The 13,211-nt window shown below is 43.2% G+C and overlaps 1 pseudogene; it reads right to left on the reverse strand.

Moving 5' to 3' along the window:
* Positions 1-3,559: 3,559 nt before the first annotated feature.
* Positions 3,560-12,809, reverse strand: LOC129837558 (protein rapunzel-like; annotated as a pseudogene).
* Positions 12,810-13,211: the final 402 nt, after the last annotated feature.

Genomic DNA, 13,211 nt, shown 5'->3' on the forward strand with positions numbered 1-13,211 from the left:
TGTGGTTTTAGGTTGTGTTATGTATAAGCACTTTGTGACATCTGCTGATGAAAAAATTGCATTATAAATACATTCGATTGATTTATTGCTTAAAATTAAAATTTTGCATTTTTACCTTTGAAATAACTTCAGATCTTTAACGTTATATCCGCTATCAGAAAACAAAACTGAAGGCTGGGCAGCACCTCCTGCTGGTAAATTGATCTACATACAGCTATTAATTTAACTCAGCCCTGCTTAGCTTAGTTATTTATCACCGACTGCCATCAATGTGCTATTGTGAGAATGATTAGTGAGAGATACTGTATCATAAAATCTACTGTAAATAGATTCTCTGATGCTATCAAAGTCATTCCAAAGGGTAGGTTTAACAGAGCAAATTAAATGTAAGTCATATCATCAATATTTAGGCCTAAATAGAATTTGCGAAGTCAGCAACAGCTATTGTTTCAATTCAACCAAGGGTTCAACAAAAAATAGACTACATACTGTATGTTAACCAAATGTCCACTATGAAATTACGTGCTGTGCCCAGTGGGACCTGCACACAATTTTTTTTATGAGAATGTTTCAGTTATAGGTTGAAGGTGAAATTTCAAAGTGTACTGCTCTGTCTTCAGCTGCAAGGATAGCTTCTCTGTCCTGTAGATGTTTCCAGGTCACAGAGAAAACATGTAATATGATGACAGATGACTTAAATGCAGGAGATTCAGCACCACTTGGCTGATTTGAGGCAGTCGAGGAAGATGGAACACGGCCGTGACAGAAGAACCCACTATAAAAGGACCAAGCAGCGTGAAAAGTAGGGGCAGGGTCTTATGGAAAAATGGACCTGGGAGGAGATACTGGATGGAGCAGGACCCTGGACGCAGGCCGGGGAGTATCGCCTTCCGAAGGAGGAAATTGAGGCAGCAAAAGCGTAATGGCGATATTATGAGGACAAATACAAACAAAGCAAGCACGAGAGGCAGCCCCAATAAAAAATGTTGGGGGGGGGCACATGAGGAGATTGGCTGAGTCAGGTTGGAGGCATGAGCCAACTCCTCGTGCTTACCGTGGGGAGCGTGTGACTGGTCAGGCACCGTATTTTGCAGAAATGCGCACAGTGCCTCCAGTTCCCATTCATAGCCCGGTGCGCTCTATTCCAGCTCTTCGCATTTGCCGGGCTAGAATGGGTATCCAGCCAGGACGCATTGAGCTAGCTCTACGTTCCAGATCTCCAATGCGTCTCCACGGCCCAGTGTATCCTGTGCCTCCTCCCCGCACTCGCACTGAGGTACGTGTCAACAGCCCGGTACCACCAGTGCCGGCACCACGCACCAGGCCTCCAGTGCGCCTCCAGAGTCCAGTACATCCTGTTCCTGCTTCTCGCACTCGCCCTGAGGTGTGTGTCCTCAGCCCGGTACAACCAGTTCCGGCACCACGCATCAGGCATCCAGTGCGCTTCCACAGTCCAGTACGGCCTGTGCCTCTTCCCCGCACTCGCCCTGAGGTGCGTGTCCTCAGCCCGGTACAACCAGTTCCGGCACCACGCATCAGGCCTCCAGTGCGCTTCCACAGTCCAGTACGGCCTGTGCCTCTTCCCCGCACTCGCCCTGAGGTGCGTGTCCTCAGCCCGGTACCACCAGTTCTGGCACCACACATCAGGCTTCCAGTGCGCTTCCATGGTCCAGTGCCTCCGGTGACAGTACCCAGCCCAGAGCTTCCGGCGACAGTACCCAGTCCACAGCTTCCGGCGACAGTACCCAGTCTAGAGCTTCCGGCGATGTTTCACAGTCCGGAAACTCCAACGACGGGCCACAGTCCGGAACCTCAAACGACGGGCCACAGTCCGGAACCGCCATCGACAGGCCACAGTCCGGAACTTCCAATGACGGGCCACAGTCCGGAACCTCCAACGACAGGCCACAGTCCGGAACCTCCTACTGTCACGCCCTGACCTTAGTTATATGTTTTCTTTATTATTTTGGTTAGGTCAGGGTGTGACGAGGGTGGGTATGCTAGTTTTGTGTTGTCTAGGGTTTTTTGTATGTCTAGGGGTTTTGGTAGTCTAGGTATATGTATGTCTATGGTGGCCTGAATTGGTTCCCAATCAGAGGCAGCTGTTTATCGTCGTCTCTGATTGGGGATCATATTTAGGTTGCCATTTTCCCTTTTGGTTTTGTGGGTTCTTGATCTATGTTTAGTTGCCTGTCTGCACTATCCATATTAGCTTCACGGTTCGTTTTGTTATTTTGTTAGTTTTATTCAGTGTTCATTCTTAATAAAGAAGTATGTACGCATACCACGCTGCGCCTTGGTCTCCACCTTTAGACGGCCGTGACAGCATGGATAGTAGCCCGGCCCAGCGCCTGATGGAACGGCGCTTAAAAGCAGCTCTGCAAGTAGCCAACACTCTCCTGGAGCGCAGTGTGGTGACAGAAGTACTGGAGAAGCTTCATCACAGAAGACAGGTGTCCAAGTTCATCTACGACAAATCAGCAAAGGACTTAACTGAGCTCATGGTGGGTGAAGTGGTGTGGATGAAGCCACTACCAGGGGACCTGCCGGGCCTCTGGAGACTTGGAACCTGTTTGCAAAAAGTTGCACCACCCTCCTACTTGGTCGGAGTGAATGGATCACTGGCATGATGATCGCTGGCACAATGTATGAACCGTTATGAGGAGAGAAATGTGGCTGGTCTATACTGCGAATACAAACTTTGTGGGGCCTTGAGTGGTGGGCACACCGGAAGTGTTGCCCAACATGAGGGAACTGTTTGAGGCAGTGCAGATAGCGAAAACACATGTTTTGTATTCAATGGACACACTTTATCTATGGCGTTTCACAATAAAAATGTGTTCTACAGACATTCCATGCACTATTTCATAGTGTCCCATATACCACTAGTCCTAGAGAAGTGCGTAGCTGAACACTCACAAGACTACAGCCCTAACCTCTAAATGCAGATCCTCCAGCCAGGAGAGAGACCTTTTAGAGTTTTTTTTTTTTTTTTTTTTACCTTTATTTAACTAGGCAAGTCAGTTAAGAACAAATTCTTATTTTCAATGACGGCCTAGGAACAGTGGGTTAACTGCCTGTTCAGGGGCAGAACGACAGATTTGTACCTTGTCAGCTCGGGGATTTGAACTTGCAACCTTCCGGTTACTAGTCCAACACTCTAACCACTAGGCTACCCTGCCGCCCCAAGTTGATCATGAGGGCTGGGCTGGACCTGCTGCTGTGTGACACTGAACAAATGTTTTAATGCTTTTTATCAGATTAACCCACTTAAAGAGCAGTGGGCTGGTTGATGGTCCACACCGACTGAATGGTAACAACATTATCCTGGGCTGGGATTGGCAGAGACAGCCAGGCAGAGCCATTCTGCCATTGATCCAGACCCACCAGGGCCACTCTGATGCTGCCCTCCATCAAATCACTCATTTGTTTATGAAATATTTATATTAGGTGCCATCTCTTCCTGAAGACGGGTTATTCTGTATTGAAATTGCGTTCCCATGCAAAACTAGACAGATAGCTTACAACTAAGTCTTCAATAAAACTTCAAAGGCGTGACTTTTCTTGAATGAAAATATTGAAAATGTTTATGTTGTGAAACTGCAAAAAACAGAAAATGCACTTTAGTATTCAATTCACATCGACATACTGTACATACTGTACATCGACATACTGTACAATATACATTTAAAGTTGCATAAATACAAAGCACGTGCCAAGGTACCATGTATCTGGAATGATGCCAAACCAGATAGCCAATTACCATATAAGTAGCAACTAGCCAACTCCTTTCATTACTCTAATAATGTGCAAACACCTCTGTACAATAACAAAGCATATTACACTATAAACAGTAACAAAATGTTTTACAATTCGTTTACATGACGCACGAGCAAACTAATACAGCTGATGGCATACATGAAAGGCAAGGTAATTTGTGAGTAGATACAACCAACTAACATTGATAAGTAAGCAATTTTATCAACAACAATATTATCATCACTAGCAATATGCTTGAATCGAACTAACAAAACATATTTTCTGAGGCTGAAGCTTGACAAGAAATAGCTGCACTGAAAGACCTGCACCGTAGCGTTGTTTTTAGCTGCTTCTCTGCGTGTGTCACGCCCTGACCTGAGTATTCTTTGTTTTCTTTAAATATTTTGGTTAGGTCAGGGTGTGACGAGGGTGGTTTGTGTGTTTTTTGTCTCATCTAGGGTGTTTGTACTGTCTAGGTTTTTTTTGTAGATTGATGGGGTTGTGTTCATTATAGGTGTTTATACGTTTATGTAAGTCTATGGTTGCCTAGATTGGTTCTCAATTAGAGGCAGGTGTTTATCGTTGTCTCTGATTGGGAACCATATTTAGGCAGCCATGTTCTTTGGATATTTTGTGGGTGTTTCCTGTGTCAGTGTTTGTGCCACACGGGACTGTTTCGGTTTGTTCACGTTTTTGTATTTGTGTTCATGTTCAGTTTTCACTATTAAAACATGGACACCTACCACGCTGCGTATTGGTCCGATCCTTGCTACACCTCTTCAGAGGAAGAAGAGGACGACAGCCGTTACAGCGTGCAGAACTACTACTCTACTTTCCGTTTCCGTGCAGTCTTTCTAAGTACCAGAAAGCTCCACCAGGGGGCGATAAACACCATGGAACACAATGAAAATCCATTTTAACCACTGTAATCAAATAATATATTACCTTCTAACAGGATGGCAGCACACGGGTAATAAATGTGGCTAGCAGGAGAAGAACATGTCTCTAAACAGGCCTTTGGATCTACTAGATAGGGTTTATTAGAATTCCTAAGCAGGTTAAAATATTACGTCCAACAAACCTGTTGCTGATTGTTTGTTAATGTCTCTTAACATTAGCGAGCTCAGCTATTCTGTGCAATCAACATGATGGATTTTGTTTCCTGTCTACTCAATGCTGATTGTCACCGAGTGGAAGTATATAGGCGTAGATTTCAATGGAAATGTCAGTCGTGGCTTCTTTTCTATTTCATCCATATCTAGGGGCGATTTGGAGATGGAAGACAGGGATCAATACTCTTACATTCAGCAGTGCCACTAGTTACATCAGCTACATGTGGTCCTGTTGAATTATGTGAATCTTTGAATACTTTATGAAAGTGAAAGTAAAAATCAAGCCGTTTTGGAAAATATCTTCAGATTATGATTATTTTCTAGTTTTGAAAGGTTTAACATTTTACCACATTGCAAATAATCTGGTATGAAAAATCAAACATGCTCATGCACAATATGTGGTAAATAGCCTAAAATGTTAATCCCTAACCAGGGGTGAAAGTAACAAATTACAACTACTCACATTCCTGTAATTGAGAAGCTTTTCTGTGTACTTGTACTTTTTCAAAGGCTGTACTTTTACTTAAGTTTATTTTGAATGAAGTAAAGTAATTAAGTACATTTTCAAAACCATCCGTTACAGAGTTCAATCTAGAAAAAGGATACACATCATCATGGCAAGCACATAAAGTTTGCGCCTTTTGTAGCAGCTAGAACTGTTCACTTGTTTGTCAGTGACAAGTAACATGACCAGATGGACCAATTCAATTTCACGCATCATACCAAAATGGCCCAATCACAGCTGTGTATGCAAACCAAATGATGATCGGTAGCAGGATTTTCTATCAGTAAAAAAAAGGTAGCTACATGCCATGAAAAATAAAGGTTTCCTAATCAACTTGAAAAATAAATGGAGCCTAACGAGATTGAGAAGGTGTAGGAGACAATACAGACACACACAGAGACAGAGACAGTGGCCGGGTCTTCTGAAGACCAAGAGGAAGGAAATCCCTGGCTGCATCTCAAAGAACACTTCAGCTTCAAGCAAAGAGGAGTGTAATTATGGAATGTAAACTCTGTTTACCAAAGATGGTGGAGGTGGCTGCCAATAAAACTGCGTCAAACTTGAGGAAACATGTAATGGTACGAAAAGTAAAGTTAGAAATACACTGCTCAAAAAAATAAAGGGAACACTTAAACAACACAATGTAACTCCAAGTCAATCACACTTCTGTGAAATCAAACTGTCCACTTAGGAAGCAACACTGATTGACAATAAATTTCACATGCTGGTGTGCAAATGGAATAGACAAAAGGTGGAAATTATAGGCAATTAGCAAGACACCCCCCAAAACAGGAGTGATTCTGCAGGTGGTGACGACAGACCACTTCTCAGTTCCTATGCTTCCTGGCTGATGTTTTGGTCACTTTTGAATGCTGGCGGTGCTCTCACTCTAGTGGTAGCATGAGACGGAGTCTACAACCCACACAAGTGGCTCAGGTAGTGCAGTTCATCCAGGATGGCACATCAATGCGAACTGTGGCAAAAAGGTTTGCTGTGTCTGTCAGCGTAGTGTCCAGAGCATGGAGGCCCTACCAGGAGACAGGCCAGTACATCAGGAGACGTGGAGGAGGCCGTAGGAGGGCAACAACCCAGCAGCAGGACCGGTACCTCCGCCTTAGTGCAAGGAGGTGCACTGCCAGAGCCCTGCAAAATGACCTTCAGCAAAACTATAGTTCTTATAACTGGGGAAAAGAAAGAGCAATATTCCCCAACATCCGTATGTATTTGGACAGTGACATTATTCAAAACATGCTGTAATTTCTAAATGGTTCATTTGATATGAATAAAAACACCTTATAGCTGACCGGCTGCACTTTAACCCCATTGTCATTGTATCTTTTAAAATCCAAATCCAATGTGCTGGAACTACAGAGCCAAAACAAAAATGTTGTCATTACCCAAAAACTTACAGATTGCACTTTGAGCTGGTTTAAGTTAATTTGCATAAAACCAAACTGGTCAGGCTATATACATTTTGCCCAGATTGCCGCAATAATTTGGTCCACAGAGGAAACATCCATTAAAGATGACAAACTACAATATGCTCACCTGGGCAACCACAAACAAACAAAACAAGGAACTATCAAAACACCTCTTCAACTTGCAAGCAAGCAAAGATGTCTGAAATAATGGCAGTGGGAGGAGCCAGGTGCGTCTCACAGGCAACTGTTGACAAGCTTGTCATTAATTGATCTGTGAAGGCCAACAGCCATTCTCTGTGGTCGAACAACCAGCTTTTAAAGAGTTGGTAACCACCCTACATCCTGAATGCAAAGTAATCTCCAGACCTACTGTTCGTTCAAGAATACATGAAGCTGCCAATCACATGAAGAAGACAGTTATAGCACACCTTGGCAGGGTAAATTATTTTGCCACCACCACTGATTGTTGGACAGCTCATCAAAGGAATTACATCGGGGTCACATGTCACTGGATAGATGAATAAAGTCTGGTGAGACTTTCTGCTGCACATGCTTGCAAGAGATTGAGAGGTTCCCACACATTTGATGTGCTTGCAGGTGCCCTCGATGACATCCATTGTGCATACAGTATCAGGGGGAAAGTGGAAAGATTCACAACAGACAGTGGAACAAACTTCATCAAAGCATTCAATGTTTTTGGTGAGCAGAGCCAGGCAGTCGAATCAGCAGACCGAGACTCAGATGCTGAAGAGCCAGCAGAGCAGGTTGAATACCAAGACACCTATTCCATCCTGGAAAATGACAGTGGCCTAGAATATCAACTCCCTCAGCATCAACGGTGTGCATGTCACCTGCTGAACCTCATTGCAACAACAGATTCTGCGTTGGCAGAAACAAATAGTGATAGCTTCAAAAGGTTGTCCAGGTCATCTTTTGCCAAATGCTAAGCCATGTGGAATAAAACGGGGCGGTCAACCTTAGCTGCTGGATTTGTAGAGAATGAGTGCAAACTGCAGTTGATCCGTCCAAAAACGTTGGAACTCAACTTACCTGGCTGTGGAGAGGATCACACGTATCATACAAGAGAAGGGGGAGGATGCCATAATAAATATGTGTGAGAAGAATTAAAAGTGAAAATGTGAGTAGCAATTCTTTGAATCAATGTAATGTTTTCCTATTACAGTAATATTTATTGTCCATGAAATGTTAGAATTCTAAGAGGTTTTATTTTACCTGACATTTACCTGACCTTATCTTTCAGGCTGAGCCCGGCAGAAATGTCCTTCTTGAATGAGTACTGCAAAGTGATGAAGCCTTTGGTCTCAGCTTTGAACATTCTACAGTCTAAGACCAACACGCATATGGGGTGGCTGCTGCCAGGGATCTTCTTACTAAAAACAAAACTTCAAAGTCTGGAAGCATCTTGCCAAATGTGCCTACCACTTATCAGAGCCATTCAGAACAGTCTCCAAAAGCGCTTTGGAGAAATGATGGAGGAGCCACAGCTTATTTTTGCTGCAATCCTTCTGCCAAAGTTCAAGGCGTCTTGGACTGACAAAGCTGATGGCATCACAGCCGGTATGATTACTTTAGTCAAAGTTTTGAACCTCATTGTCCATATGATGATATCTTTTGGTCTTTAACTCTTTTCTTTAATTGTTTTTTTGTTATGTTTTTAATTTTTTCATTATTTAAGTTGCATTACAGGTGCTGGACAACAACCTTGGCGTATAACTATGTTTGGGTACAGCCAGACATGGACTCACCTCAACATTAGAGAATTTGTTAGGTCTGAATGTATTTGATTTGAGTTGTGCAATCTCAGTATCTGAGAATAACAAGTGTGGAAGTCTGTGTTAGAGCTATTGCAATGCCAATAATATGATTGTGTTGCCAGCCACATACAACAGAGTTTGCTGAAAGACTGAATATGGGAAGGTTGTGTTGTTTCCAGTGTACAGGTTTGGCATACCTGAAGAATCATCTTGACACAATCACACAGGATGAGACTGAGCATCTAAGGCAGCATTCGTCTGATGAAGAGAATTTCTTCTCATCACTGACAACCAAACGGTCAGAAGGTACAGGGGAGCTGGATGGGTATCTTGCTAGTCCATCGGACAAAATGGATTTACTTCATTTGTTTCCGTACATAAAGAAGTTGTCCCTCAAACTCAACGCAGGCCTGCCTGCATCTGCCGCCTGTGAGCGTCTTTTTAGCTGTGCTCTTTTAAATATTCACATGTTTGTGAAGCTTGCATTCAATTGCCACACCCTTTTCACATGAACTTCCGTTCTTGTAAAAGGAGAATAAAAATAACCATCAAAATTGAAATTATTTTAGAAGTAACTTAGTAGCTTTTATACTTTTTAAATGTGCTACTTTTTACTTGTACTTTTTTTTACACCAGTACTTTTACTTTTACTTGATTACAATTTGATTAAAGTAACAGTACTTCTACTTGAGTAGAATTTAACAGTACTCTTTCCACCCCTGTCCCTAACTGCTTTGAGACAGCTGTATATTGTGGAGAATCACCATGCAAAATGTGTCATTCCGAGGGAGTCTTGAGGAAGACCATTGAGAAGCCTGTTTATCTGTTGGTTGATAGCGCCCTCTGTCGTCAGAGTAGCACCGGCTCCATGTCACCGTACAACCATTCTCATTCATTATAGAGAAACACAGATAATATTTTTACCAGATCAACAAAGTAACCTTAGCTCCTTCCCCACAAAGCATATTCCCTCAATAGATCAGGCTGGCAAACAGAAGCTTTGGTTGTTCCACATTGGCAGTTGGAATTGACGTGCTGTCATAGGGAAAGCTCTTTATGCTGGAATAGAGCTCCATGGATCAATAGATGTTACCCGGGAAAAGCCCACAAAACCACTAATGAATACAAGAGGTTACATGGGCTTATGCTGTATGATTTCTGCAATAAGAGCTGAACTAACCACCAAGCTACAGTGATAAACAGACCATGGAGAGTGACAACATGGCTCCAATCCTGTATTTAAAAAAATAAAAACATAAAATCCACCAGCCTATGAATTGAGACGTTGCAATTATTTCCATACTTATATACTATAGCCTACTATGCTAGGCTGCATGAAGAGCAAAATGACGTCCAGAGATGCCGTGTTTACCCTCACTGTCCTCCTGGGGAAAAGTTGCCAATGGAATTCAACTTTGTGGCATTGTTTATCCTGTTGTGATGATGCATTTCACCAGTGGTCTGCAGGACAGGTTGTATGGTGTGTTTGAAGAGAAGTGCTCTTTCACGGTGACTATTTGACACAACCATTGATTGGTCTGCAGCATTCAATCTCTTTTCAACAACACCTGCTTTTCAATGGTGGTAAATGTTTGATCAATGAGACCCTTCTTTTGGAGAGAGGAGCAATGTTACCCTATTAAGCCACCCTAGTAAACAACAAGAAATATCCAAACCCCTGTTTTACTCACACATCCCGTAGACACATTAAGAGATGGTGCATGGAAGACAAGGGGACGATTCAAAAAGTTATATTTCCTACTGCACTGTATATTGGACTACATTCAATGAATTTTGACAGGCTTGATTTACGATAGCGTAGCACTGAGGCTAAAGCCCTAGCAGAACCATACAGCTACTCCACCGACCAAGAAATGATGGCCGTTTCCACCGCTCTCCACCTCCAACACGGCTAATGTGGGAATCCATAATGCTGATCCAAGCACTTTGGAGCTCGTCTTCAGGATATTAGCGCAGCCAAAGTTATTCATAGACTATCAAACCAAAGCTGTGAACAGGAAACGCTGACTTATGTGTAAATATCAATTAAATTAGTAAGGGCCCCGGTGAGTGCAGGTGCACTAGCTTGCTTTAATGGCAGTAGACGTCAACATGTTTACACAAGACAGGCAAGACACACTCATATATAAGTCCAATAACAGTTGATGTGTTGCCGTTTATTGTCACGAAGCATAATGACAAATGTAGAATTTAGATGTTTTTATTTTGACTGAATTAGTACGAATTAGAAAGGTTAGTCAATTAAACATCCATGCTGTAACAACTGGCATGAATAATGTGTTCACAAATAGGCACAGCTCGGGAGGTAATACCATTAAAGTTCTGCTACTGCAGCATGCTCGATATGAGTTCAGAAGCAAGAGTTTGAGTGTATTGTGAAGACAAGGCACAGTAGAAAACACTGAGTGCCAAGTCGTTTTCCCAGATGGCAAAACAGCTTCCATGTTCTCTTTCATTGTAATGTAGGCCAGCCTGTGTCGCAGAGAGACAAAATGAGAGCACAGCTCATCAGCTGCAATCTCAGCAAAATCATCTCTGTGGAATTGTGGGCAGCAAGGTTATTCCTCACAAAAATGGTGAGTATTTGGCAGTAGGGTAAGATGCATTGAGTTAAGCTATTTAACTATGAGAGAGTATTGAGTAAAATGTGGTCATGAGCTATGGTAGGAGTTAGTCATTTATAATAATAAAATGTGTATACAGGTAATTAAATACTCTGTAAACACTGGGCTATTGTAACACTGCCTCAAATTAGCAATACAGTCAGATTTATATGCAGTGAATCTAATTGCCACCAAAGCTACTTGCTATACAAAGTGCATAGTGTTACGTAATAGCTAGGACAAACTGCATGGTGTATTCACAAAACCTCATCCCCATTTACCATAATTCCCCACACATCCTCTTTAAGGTGGTCAATTCAGAATTGAGAATAACCCCTCAGGTTGACAACATAATGATCCATATTTGTCTGACTTGTTGCACCTCTATCAGCGTCACTCTGAGTGTACGCACAACGCCACATTCTTGTGCCTCTCCCAGTAGTGGCAGTCCTCAGGGAAGCTCCAGGTGGCCTCGCTCTCCTTGTGGTGACGGACAGCATGCACCACGAACCCTGCCAGCTGCTTCTCCAGGACCTCCACCACGGCCTGGGCATCACCCTTCTTCCCTGGCTCCTCCATCAGTTGCCGGATGCAGTCGCGGGGCACTGGTTGGGGACTGGTACTGTAGGAAACCACCAGGGTGTCATCGTTCACCTGCAGCACCTCAAACCAGTTCTGACTGGCCATGTGTTGGAAGTGGTACCCCGGCATGCCAGTTCCGATAGCTGCTGCCAGAGTGGTTGACCACTCGGACCAACCAGCTCACCCAGTCGCACTTCCTGGTGAGGAATTCCTGTACATCCTGAGCCGTGTCCTGAAGATTGCGTTCCTCTTTTTCCTGGAGAAGATGCTGGGAATCAAGGCAGGCCTGTTAAGGGAAGGCTGCTACGCAGGCCTCGATGCATACCTTCATCTTTGATTCCACCTCCCTGATTTTGCTGCTCCAATTATGGATGGTTTCCTGTTCCTCACCTGGTCCCTTGGTGAGGGCCCAGTGGTTCAGCAGGGCAATTAGGCCCAGGCAGAAGAGCTCCTTCGTCCTCACACAGAAGTCCTCCAGTAGGCGCCTGTTCCTCGCCTCTTATCTGAGACAAATGGAGAACCAACCACTCAGCTGTTGTGAATAACAATAAAATGTATCATCCAATTTACCATAATCACAAGTTAACAGTTCAAATTCATTCCACAAGTGTTGTCAAACTAAAATACTCAATGACATGCTCCACAGATGCATAAAGACCCATTTAGCATGGTTAAGAACACTTTACCTCTCCACCACCTCCAAGATGGACTCCCCAAAGCTGTTGGTGCCCATCAGAGCATCATACAGCACATACAGGTTCTTCTCCCCTCCGGTGCTCCAGAAACAGCCTCTTCTTGACCACCTGAAACTGTGGCTTGGCCTCCAGAATGTCCATGTACTTCCGGAACTGGTTCCTGATGTTCTCCTCCACTGAGAAGTAATAGGATTCCAGCCGGCCCTTCTTAATCTCACAGTCAATGTCCTCCTGCTGGGTGGACAGTACGCCCAGCTTGTTCCTCACGGACAGGAACTGCTCTTTGACATGGAATACCTCTTTGCTCTGCACGTGGTTACAGACCAAAACATACATTTATGGGCCACATCACAATTTATTCTTAAAGGGGCAATCAGCAGTTCCTACACACATTTTTGGAATTATAAAGTAATGATAGGTACCCATTGATTCCTGAAGAATAAAACTTATAAATGCCTGAGCTTAGTTCAACTATCTTACCGTATCAGAACCCAACATTTGAGCTGGTTCTACACCATGCTTGTCAACAAAGTAAATACAAACAAACACTATAAAGCCTCAAAACATGGTTAAAGTATAATTTTTATATCATGTATGGTCAGTCCTTACATCCATAGCTCTGTTTATGATATTATAATTTGTTTATGTTATGAACGTTATAATGGAGGGGTGTTTTTTGTTATAGTTTCTACTGCTGTTTGTCCCTTTAATGATTGACAGTCAGTAAAAATAAATACA

This window comes from Salvelinus fontinalis, chromosome 38, assembly GCF_029448725.1.
Source record: "Salvelinus fontinalis isolate EN_2023a chromosome 38, ASM2944872v1, whole genome shotgun sequence".
Classification (NCBI taxonomy): Eukaryota; Metazoa; Chordata; class Actinopteri; order Salmoniformes; family Salmonidae; genus Salvelinus; species Salvelinus fontinalis.